The 11227-nt window shown below is 37.4% G+C and overlaps 1 long non-coding RNA gene across 3 annotated transcripts in view; it reads left to right on the top strand.

The window, feature by feature from the left end:
• The first annotated feature begins 427 nt into the window (after positions 1 to 427).
• The window catches only part of LOC136290659 (uncharacterized), a 184885-nt gene continuing 174085 nt past the window's right edge, over positions 428 to 11227 (top strand). For all 3 annotated transcript variants that reach the window (XR_010721285.1, XR_010721286.1, XR_010721287.1), the window contains exon 1: positions 428 to 560. This is a non-coding gene — a long non-coding RNA (uncharacterized lncRNA). The remainder of the gene's footprint in view (positions 561 to 11227) is intronic.

Raw genomic sequence — 11227 nt, 5'->3', positions numbered from 1 at the left:
GACAAGGATTAGTATTCAGCCTTATGTATTTTCCCAGTGATACAGAAAACTCACTCCAAAGCAGAACCTTATATGTAGCCCCATATGCTACATATTACTGAAAAAGAGGCTTTTCAAAAAATTTAAATTTTTAGGAGAGAAAAAAATTATCTTTCTCTTCTTTTAATAGGATACAGGCTTATTAAGGGCTGCCTTTTTTTCCTGGAATAATACTTCCACACAGAAAAGTGTTGCCTTCCTAGATAAAAATTAGCATTGTTACAGGCAACCAAAAATATTGGTCTTACGACAGGCAGTGCAAGGAAAACACAGAGTAGCAATCAACAGCACCATTTCCATAACTGCTAACACCTGTTAACTCCTGCCAGGTGTTGGCACTTTAAATACCAGCTCTGGGAGGACTATTTTTGTTGGGGTTGAAGGCTTCTTTGTCTTGGAGAGCTGAAGACTTAGAGGATCTTTGCTCCATCCCAAGAATTCATTATGGAGAGAGTGTTGGTTACAGCAGTTCCATCCTCTTTCTTTCTACACCGCCTGCTTCTCCCTTTTCTGTCCTGGAGGTTTGTGCATGTATACGTATTTACCAGAAAAATCTGGTACTCCTGGGTCTTTTGATGGATTTGATGTTTGCTGGAAATTTTTTCTCTTCCACTGAGATACTATTTAGTTATTCAGACTTCTAAATAATTCCTGATAAGGAGCAGAACTGGGGTTTGGGTTCATATCCAGAAAAAGTCTTTAAAGCTAAGTAGCTCAGGTCAAGAAGGTATGTTGTGAATACCTTAAATCCACAGAGCTGACGTTTTAGCCTAAATTCTCTGTTTCTTGGGTGGCTATGTTGTGTGGGTGGTCAAGTTAGTTTATGTCTTCTAGAAATTGCATTGTACAAACGGGAGGGAACCAGCCTATCCTTGCTGGTGGAATGCTAACTGTTTTCTGACTGGCTAATATAACAGAATGGGAATTAGGAAGTGCACACATGCTTAAGGAGTGAACTAGGCTGACCTGTGGTCAAGAGGATTTTAACTGTGGCTGATAAAAGCCTGTAGACTGGTCTTACTAGCAAATACTTTGACTAAGCATAAAGCTTCTGCTTTTCTATAGTTGCACACTTTCATTTGGCCCTAGATTTGGCAATTTCTCTGTATATGTGGGATACTGTGTTTCCTGGTTTGAGCTATCCTTTCCTTAGTTCTTTACTTGACATAAGGTTTTCAAGGGAAGGTGGGGACTGGGAGTGTTGGGTTGTCTGTTTCTGCTCATTAATACAACTCATTGGTCTTGTAAAGGTTGGTTTTTTTTTTTTTTCCTCCTATTAAAGGAAGGCAAATTAAATCTCCTTTTCTTTCCTCCTCCTTTCTGGCTTTGTTATCGGTTTCTTTGATACTGTACTGAGTGTGTTCAGCTTGCTACATTTCTGACTTATTAGTGATAATACATTGAATGTGTGTAAATGTGTACACAAGAGAGTTCTGCCTCACTTTTATTAGCAAGTAACAGAAAAAATTAGTCAGCTTTATCTTTCTTATTTTTATTACTATTTTAAATACCTCAAACTCTTTACTGTTCCCTTATTAAAGGTTAGGCACTCCCAGTTTTAGCAATAACATAGGAGATGCTCTTTTTTTGACAAAATAAAGCTGGATTTTAATGTATTAGGGAACTTTGTATTAGCAGGTTAGTATTTAAAAGATTATTAGCAAATCTTGGATTTCTACATCATTGAACTGTCATAATATGCAAAAGCTTTTGTTTCAATTATGTCAAAATGGGTTTTTTTGAGATTAAAGCATGTCTGTGTGTTTTTGCTGAATGGAAGAAACTGGTTTTACTAATTTAACACACACTGTTTGAAAGTAACTTTTTTTTTTTTGTGTATAGGCTGGAATACCAGTTGGGTATCAGGAGGTGCTGCATCTTTGAGGGTTTGTTAAATGTATTTTTAATGTAGATGTTAGAATGTACTCTTCAGTTTTGTAAAAAGTCTGACCCGAGGGGAAGGAGGGAAGTGTAATAAGAGTAGGTTTAGAAGTGTCAGAATTAATGTCAAAATTTGTGCTCGGGTGCTTAACTTCTGATATATCTGGTACAATTTATAGATGTGCTAAATGCTTGGCATTCTTATTAGTGTTGATGAAATGAAGATGCTGCGGAGTGAAATGGTTATAAAACTTACTCTTCCTGATCATTTGATTAAGATAACAATGGTACTTTTAGTTCATCCTAGCTGATTGTTACATGAGAAAGTGTTGAAGTAACAGTCTAATATCTTCTCCTATCTGCAAAATAGAAATACCACATGTTTTTGGTAGTCTGCAGCTGTGAACACTGTAAGTGGGGAAGAACACCAATGATTTAACTGTGGTTAGAATGCTGTTTTATTTTTTCTTGCCTTCTTCTTCACCCCTTCGCCCTCCACACTTACCTTTTGTCCTCGTCCATAGGATTGCTCTTTGGAAGAATAAATGGGATTTTTGGGTTTCTGTTAATGTTTATGACCTGGCAGCATACTGACTTCTCTATTGTTGTTTGAAATCTTAGATGGTTTCTGGTGCACCAAGGCTATTTTAAGACTGAGATGCTTTGGTTCACATGCAAATAGAAGCTGTCAACTGTTAGGCAGAACCAGGATACTTTCAGCTCCCCAGCTGAAGGCTGCCATATACTTTCAGCATGTCCCTGTCTGTTTGAAAAAGTTCACAGCTGGTGAGCTGAATGACGTGGAGGGCCTTTTTTCTTTCTTTATGCAGCTGGTGCTAACGAGTAACTCAGTAGTGGAAGAGATGAAAAATTAGGAGATTCAAGAAGGAACAAAATGTTAATTTAAGCCCCCCAAAAAGGCCAGATTTGAACATTTCTGTAAAATGCAATTCAAAACCAGAGGAAGAACTCCTGTTTCCTTTTCTGAATTGAAATTCTCATTTGGTTTTGAATTAAAAGTATGACAGTAAAGTGGCCTCTTTCTTCATCTCCATAGTGTTTAAATATTTGATTGGACACTGTTTTAGAGAGAGTTTTCTTTGTTTAAAAATTGTTCTACTCCTCCTGAAGGGCAAGCTTTTTTGTTCAGTTTCAAAGAAGATTCCTAAAATTTCTAGTTGCCTGTGAAATATTGTCTTTTTTGAAAAGGGGGGGCGGGGGGGAGGTGGCAGGGCGTGTCCCAAGTAACATACTGGTGGATATTGTATCCCTGGTGAGTATTTTCTGTCATTTTACAAGTTTGTTTTAAAATAAAGCATCTGCTAGAAAGTAATGATAGTTAAGGACTTAGTTTCTTGGCCAGGACAAAGTTTAGTTTCCTTTTGTTATTAGTTCTATGTCATCACAGAAAGTAGACTAATGTTGTTTTGAGTTTGTCTTACTTCTTTTTTTCTAGACATATTGGGTTGAATAGCTCAACATAACAAATTATTCTATGTGCTTTAGTTTCAAATTTTTCACGTAGAATCCAAGTTTTAGCATCAGGATTCAATTAAATGATAGTTTGATTTGTCTGAAAAATTAATGGTCCAGAACTGAAACCTCATAGTATTTTTTAAAGTTCTTATTTTCACTACTCCTGTTTTGAATAAAAGCTTGGACTCAGCCCAGTAACATAAAGCTCCATGTTCATCATCAGCTAAACATACATAATGATTAAATTTAATAGTGATTGTTTTCTCATTGCTCCTTTTGGCTGCATAGGTATCTTTCTGCATTTATGAAATTAATTCCCTGGCCATAAGTGGCACTACACTGACTTGCTGTGAAAAGTTCCTTGCTACTGTCTGTTGTCCTTTTCAGGAAATAATAATTTGCCAAGTACAAATCATATTCAATAATTGTATGTCATCTTCAATGACAGCCTGAACATTCAACTCCTGTTTATGCTTGAATTGGACATATTGATTTTTCATTTTAATGATAAACAGATTGGTATGTAATAAATTTGACAATACATCTGCTTAAAATGTGTTAAGATTACTGAATGAGAAAAAAGGCTTTGCAGTGGAGGCACTCAAGCCAAAAGTAAAATAAGGATTCATGCTACTCTAGGTAGTTCCCAACAAAAGAGGGCAGTCCCTTTAATCTGGTGTCATAGCAGGCATATTTATAATTGACTTTTCTGGTTTGCATTTAGTCTGTCTCCTGGCCAGGAGAGATTTTGCAGCCAAGAATAATGGAAGTATTAAAAAAAAAATATTGTGGCTCTACTTGAAAAATGTTTTTGGATTTTAATTTTGATTTTTTTCTCATAGAATATACTGCAAATAAAAATAGATTTTGGTCTAACTACAGAGTTTAAACTCTTGTTACTTCTATATTCAGACCTAAATAGTTTCATCTTTGGTATTCTGTATGTCTCTGTATGTGTATCTTAATGTGTTAGGAGAATATGTACTGACTATATTAAAATCACCTTCTACTAAACTGTTGCTTTTTGATAAAGATGAAAGTTTCCAGGAATATTCCAATTTTGCTGATTGTAATGGTTTACTTTTCTCCCCCTCAAGCTTCTTTAGTACTTAAACAGATACCTTAAATTTGAGTTCTTGAAATTTTTCTGTGGACTTGCATGTAAAACTGAGTTCTTGACTTTATTATATGCTATCTAAATGCTATGTAAAAGTCAGTTATCAAGTTTTAGTAGGCACTGTGATATAAATACTTGCTTCCAAGTAGAGTATTCCTATCAGACACCAGGTACAACATAAAAATGCGGAAATATATGTATACACACGTATGCACACTATGTGTACGCTCAAAAGCAAGTGATTGGTGAATGTTTGAAATGCTGTGGATAGAGCTGATTCAGCCAGAAAATGACTGACAACTTTTGACAAAAACTCCACAAAAACTGTAATTGTGGAATCGGTTGTGAATGCAGCAGTGTCTCAAGTGAAAATATACTGGAAGAATGTCTAAGTATTTCTAATAAAACCCTATTGTTTGTAGTTTGCAAAGCATGGAATGGAGAGCTTTGGATGATTTTGATGTTTGGACTTCTGTGCTTCCTGTCACAGAACATCTTGAAGGTCTTCTTGATCAGTGAGGTGATCACTTGTGCGGTTCCGAGCATCTTTGTCTGTAGTGATTTTTATGGCAATTTCTTTCTTCAGACTTTCATAATTTGAAACATGAAGACAAGTTGTTCATAGTCCTGCACCACAGAAGAATGTAAATTTTTTTTTTTAAATTAAGTATGAATGGTTTCAGAGTAACAGTAGTTATTTTGCTCCTCAAAGTGGAGTAAACCTGAATAGTTCGTTTTTACAGAACCTTTATTAGGCTGTCTCTGGTGGGGGTGTGTGTGTTTGTGTTCAGGCTTGGTTTTTAACATGAAGGTGTTGCAATTATTGCTCTAAGGGTACCATATTGCTGTGGTTAGTTTGTTGCTGGTGCTTATTCTATTTGAACACCTTGCTCTTTACTTTGTGTCTTACTAATACTTTTCTCTACTTCCATGTTTTCTTTAATCTCACTTCCTTGTGTTTTCAGAATGCCACTTTTATAAGTACTACTGTTTTTAATCACACAAAGGATAAATCCATATTCAGGTTGTGTGGTCTTTGAGCATGGCCTGTCATGACTTTACTTGCATTTCTGAAGATTCACTGAATATAAGACTCTGTAGATTCACAATGTTCCTGTGTTTTATTCAGCTGCTACAGTGTAGAAGTGAAGTACCCATGCTTGTCTGAAAAAAAAAGTAAATTGAGTATTGATTAATAGTGGTCAATTAATAGGGAAGGTGTAGAGAATGCTCCAAGAAATGTAGAAATATACAGACTGTTGCTTTTGCAACAGAAAGGCGTGTTTTAATTAAAGAAGGACCCCCACTCCTTAAGAAAATGCAGCTGTTAAAGAAAAGCATAACTAAGGAAAGAGCTGCTCATTAGACCTGATTATATGCAGTGATGGTGTGCTGTTTCTCCCAAATAAATGTGCCTTTTCTGCTGGTCAGGTGTCTGAATTGGGATGGGGAGGATAAAAAAGACAAACTTTCAGGCACTTGAGCCTTTCTTCATGCTTGATTAGATGCAGTACACAATTACTACAGGTTCTGTAGGCACACAGGTCTGGTGCAGTATACTTGTACAGCACTGGGATAGGCTTTTTCATGTAAAATGTGCATTTAAGTGTGTAAAACAACTGAGATGGTATCTTAAATTTGTTCTCAGTAAAACAAGACAGCTTATTTTAATTTTCTCATTAGTGAGATAAATGATAAATTACTGGAGACTTAGCTGCTGTGGAATTATTTATGTTAACTGATTCAGCATAATAATGTGAGGATGAAAAGGACCTGGGAGAGGAAGAGGGAAAGCAGAACTTGGACAGCTATCTACTGAAATGAAAGGAATCTTGACTGCCCACTAGGTTTTTAAGTGGTTGTCTATTGTAAAAGAGGTATTTTGATTATATTTTTCTAAAAACTAACACACACCCCACCTCCCAAAAGAACTCCAAACAAAGCCCTCAAAACCACTCCAAACAACATACCATAGCAAAACCTGGGTCTGTATCATCACTTGACTTGACTGTAGGCAATTCACTCACTGTTTTGGCTTGGATTTGCATCTAGGTCTGAATAGCAAAATTTAGATTTCAAATAGGGATTCATATATTTTTTCCTTCTGTGACAACACACTGATTTCTGAAAAAGGCTAGGAGTTCTTTGAGTCAGTGCCTGGCTGCTGATACACAGCTCATCAAGGCAGAGATCTAAATGCCAACTGTGAATAGTAAAGAGTCTGTACATTCTATTAAAATACCTTTGCTAGCTACAAATAAAAGGGTAGGAGATGAGCCACCTGGCAATGTCCCAAGTACATCTCAGGTCATGGAGGCCTCCTGGCAGGGACAGAGAATTCATGTCATATGTGATTGTTGTTGAGGTGAGGCTTGAGGTATGTGTACATTATAATTTGGGGGGAGCGTTGCTGTTCAGAGCACAGCTCCAGAAACGGTGGAAAAAGATAATTTGGTTTATGGCTTGTGTTTGGCATGTAGCAATGAGCAGGAATATTCTTGGCAGACCCCCTGCTCCTCTTCAGTACCACAAAAATAATAAAAATGGGCTGTTGTAAAAGGAAAGATGGATGTCTGTAAAGGGCACTTGAAATTGGCAAATGTTAAGCTACACCAAAGAGCTGAGCTGAGCCTTCCCTTCTCCTCCTGGTCTCCTGCTGATTTTAATATGATTTGGTTGTTACTTGAGTTGTTCCTATATTCAGATTACATGTGGGTATTTATAATTATCCCTTCTCTTTCTTTGTAGATTTTTTTGGTCGCACTTCCATGCATTTTGGCTCTTCAGTTATGTTGTAAACCCTGAATGGTGGGGTGTGGGAAAGATTAGCCTTCTCTCCACTATGCCATGGGTCTAAACTCTGGAAGGTGGCTTTTCACTGTGCTTAAAACATACAATAGGACAGGAATTAGGATGACTGTTTTTTGGGTACCCATGTTCTTCCCAACCACAGCTGCTTCTCTTCCTCTGAGACTCTTGGAGCCAGTGAAACCCTAATCCTCATCTAGTTGGCAGTCTCTTAGGGTGCCATACTGTGGAGTAGGCAAACACTTTTCTGTTGTTTAATTTGTGGCTGGGCACAATGAAAGTGAAGTGGTGCCTGTTGCTGTGATGCTGGATTGGAGAGCTGCTGGACACTGGTGCATTTGAAATATGAGTCCAAACGTTGCTGCTTGTATCTTTTTCTGCTTAAAGATGCCTGCCCATGTGTCTTTTTGCTCCCATTGCCTAATTCAGCAGCTGTGAGCTGCAGGCAGTAGCACATGTGCATTGGCTAAAATAACCAGCCAGCCTCTCCCTTTGCTCTTGCCAGAGTCTCATGTTGTTGAAAAGAGTTTTTAGGATCAGATCTGGCTTCTCAACTTACGTTATTCCTTTGCCCAAGCCCAGCAGGAAGACCTTATCAGGGTGGCCTGTCCTCTTAATCTTTTCTAGACCAAGTTTACAAAATAGTAATTTTGGGAATTTAGTACAGTAACTAAATGGTTCTTACTTCAACTCTAAAGTAATGCTACATATCAGGAAGATGTCTCTTAGAAACAGGCTTTAGGGGGTTTTTGTAGTTTCTTTTTTTTTAAGAGCTCATTTATATTTTTACTCCCTTAAACATGTTAAAATACAGTCTGAGTTTCTACATGCATTTCACTTTACTGTGGGAAGCAAGGGCTTTTGTTCTTCAGTTGCCCAGTGCCGACTTACAGGGCAGGTAGGTAAAAATGCAGGTTGCTTGGTAATCTCTTGAAACTGACCCCATTTATGTGAATGATACAAATATGTACGTTGTAAATGCAATTATCATCTTTTTAGGGAGAGAGCCTGCACTCTCCTCTGTCTGTGGGCACTTGCTTGTATAGTCTGGTCCAATCATTCTTATACTAACATGCATCCTGAATCAAATTTTTATTATTGAATTACAAGACCCTGAAAACTGTTTTTATAATAAATATGTTGAAAGGCCATCAAATTTAGGCCCAGGCTCAGCTGTAACTTTATAGGCATTAGGCATCTGAAATAACTTTGTCTGAAGATTACACCTGGATTTGTCATCTGTTTTCCAGGAAACACTTGAACTGTGTTTTCTGCACACAAAAAGACTTACTTCATAATATAAGGAGCTCTGAGATTTACATTCCAATATTCAACAACACTTTTAAGTGTTTTTTTCATTCTCATAATAGAGCTGTCATAAACTATCTATTTTAAACATATCAAACCAAATTAATGAAAAAATTCTACATGGAATCTTGATTCTGCATATTTGAAGTGGAAAGTGTCCCATAAGGTTAGGTCAGCTTTTTACAAGCCCCATCTATTAACAGAGTGTCTTGTAGCTTTGCTTATTATTTAAGTAGTTGCCTTAAATTACATTTTCATATATGAATGCTTGATGCATGAGAGAGATTCCCTGGGGCTGCATCTTGCACTCTGGGAGGAAACAAATGAAGAGTTGCTGTTTCATCAAACAGGCAAAACACTTGCAATATGTTTGGGTGCAGTGGAAGAAATTCTCCTGACAGGCTGGAATGAAGGCAAGGCCTGTAAGGAGGTTGTATTCCAGCAGAAGGATGTGTGTCCAATTCCTGCATCAGCCAGCTGCTGATGTGCACTCCCTTGACATAAGGAACAGCAATGCATCACTGTCAGAATGTCACGCTGGCTTTAAGGGGTCAATTCTGTGTTGCTTGGATGTCTTGTAGTGACTGAAGTTCTGTCATGTAGAGCAATAAAAGGTTTTTTTCTTTTCAAATTTGACTTCAAGCAGTGCTAGATGTCCTGTTTCTGAGGGTTAATCTATTTTCTCTACAATGTGGACAATGTCTTTTGCAGTAAAGATGTTGAAATGCTTCCCATTGGTTGCTGTAAATGATACAGAATGGAGAGCATGTTACAGGCCACAGATCTGTGAGCATAAACTCAGTAACATGACTGAATCAGTTAAATAATCTCATTGGTCTGCATCCTCAAGTACTGTCAGGAATCAGTGTCTTATGTAGCTCAGAGAATCACAATGTGGCCAAGGCAGTGTGGCTGTGGTTGGACCACCACGAAGTGTGACACAGACTGCACACTAAATGTAGGCCCAAATGTTTCTGGCTGTGATGGGGTGTTCTGTATCTATTTTCAGACAGATAGTCTTACTACAGACTTAATTAACAAGTGTCATTGCATGAACCCTACTTTTCTGTGCTAAGTTCAGTTCAAAGTGTGTGTGCTGTGGGGGACTTGGCCGGGGGAAAGGTATGGGATAGTCAATGAAGCAGCACTGTTTCACTCCTTTTCACTTCTCTTTCACTTCTCTCTAGTTGGGAAATTGGGATGATATAGGTGGCTTAAAAACCTCAATCATTAAGGCTACTGTAGAGTTATATAGTGGTTGCAGAGATTTCCTGTGATCTGGAAAGGCTGCTGTTACAGCAAGGGATACTGAGGGGAAAACTCATTAGTTGAATATTTAAGTGAAGTGAGAGTTGACCCACACATAAATTTAGCAGTGTAAATTATTGTAGTGATAACATAATCCACTAAAGAGATGGACATTACCATCATTCTTGGTGATTAATCACTTACCAAATTAGGGAGAAACTGTAAGGAGAGTTGGTTATACTGCAACTGCTCCCAGCAGAGCAAACAAGCAGTGGCTGAAGGAGTTACCTACCTGTCTGTGTGAGGTAAGTATGTGAGTAGAATGGAGGGAGGAAATTGGTGACTCTCAATAGACGGTGTATATTCAGTGTATACACTGAACATAAAAAGCCCTGCATCTAGAAACTCCCTTATTAATTTTTTCTCCCTTTTTTACAATAAAAATGTTATTGACCTTGTAATACTTCCTGTATCAAGTTCATTATAAAAATCCATTTATTTAAGGGCTAAAATTAGTATATTTAGTTATTTCTTACATGTGCATTTTAGGAGTTTGTGTCTGCTCAAATCTTGGAGTTCCTTATCCTTTATGACTTTACCAGTTTAATAGGTTTCAGGTGTAAATAATCTGTGTTGACTGTTTGGGTGATGAATTGTTTCACACCTGCTTTCCCCAGCTTTTTTTTTGTGGGTGGAATTATCTGGGGAAAACTTCAGATCAGGTGAAGTTGAAACCTGAACAACAAGTGTCAAAAATGATGGGAAAGTCTTGCAGAAGTGCAATCAAGGTTGCAGTTAGATATGCGAGTGCTTTTTGAAGAGGTTGTGTGATTGGTCACTTCAGAAAAATATATATCCAGACAAGCACATAGATTTAAGTATAGAAAGCATGGAGCATATCTCAAATAGTGGATGGGCTTCATTTATCGACTTTATGAAGTCAAGCTAATTAGTAAATATGGAAGCAGGATGCTGCTGGTGGTAGTAATGTTAAGTCTAACTTGCTAAAAACTCAGAATGTGAATCATATTTATAAGGGGATACCAAGAAAGGTACATGTTGGATTGTCCAGATGTTTGAGTTCATGGTCTGTTATTGATCTGTTGCAGGCTCAAATGATGAATAATGGGGATAGTACAGACCAGCTGTCATAGAGGTGCTGGGGGGCCTGCTTTATTCTAACTGTGAATTGCTTCATTTCCTGAATGATACAAACTGATGATTTCTTATCACTTATTTAGGCATTTCTAAATAAGTGCAGGATATCATTCTGCAAACCATAATATTATGATATATTTTTTAACAATATCTGAAAACATTTCTGAATAGGCCTAAGCCACTGAAGCCTTT

Source organism: Chamaea fasciata, unplaced genomic scaffold, assembly GCF_029207755.1.
Source record: "Chamaea fasciata isolate MVZ Bird 193981 ecotype frontalis unplaced genomic scaffold, bChaFas1.0.hap1 SCAF_6, whole genome shotgun sequence".
NCBI classification, from domain to species: domain Eukaryota; kingdom Metazoa; phylum Chordata; class Aves; order Passeriformes; family Sylviidae; genus Chamaea; species Chamaea fasciata.
This window is presented reverse-complemented; position numbering and strand designations above follow the sequence as displayed.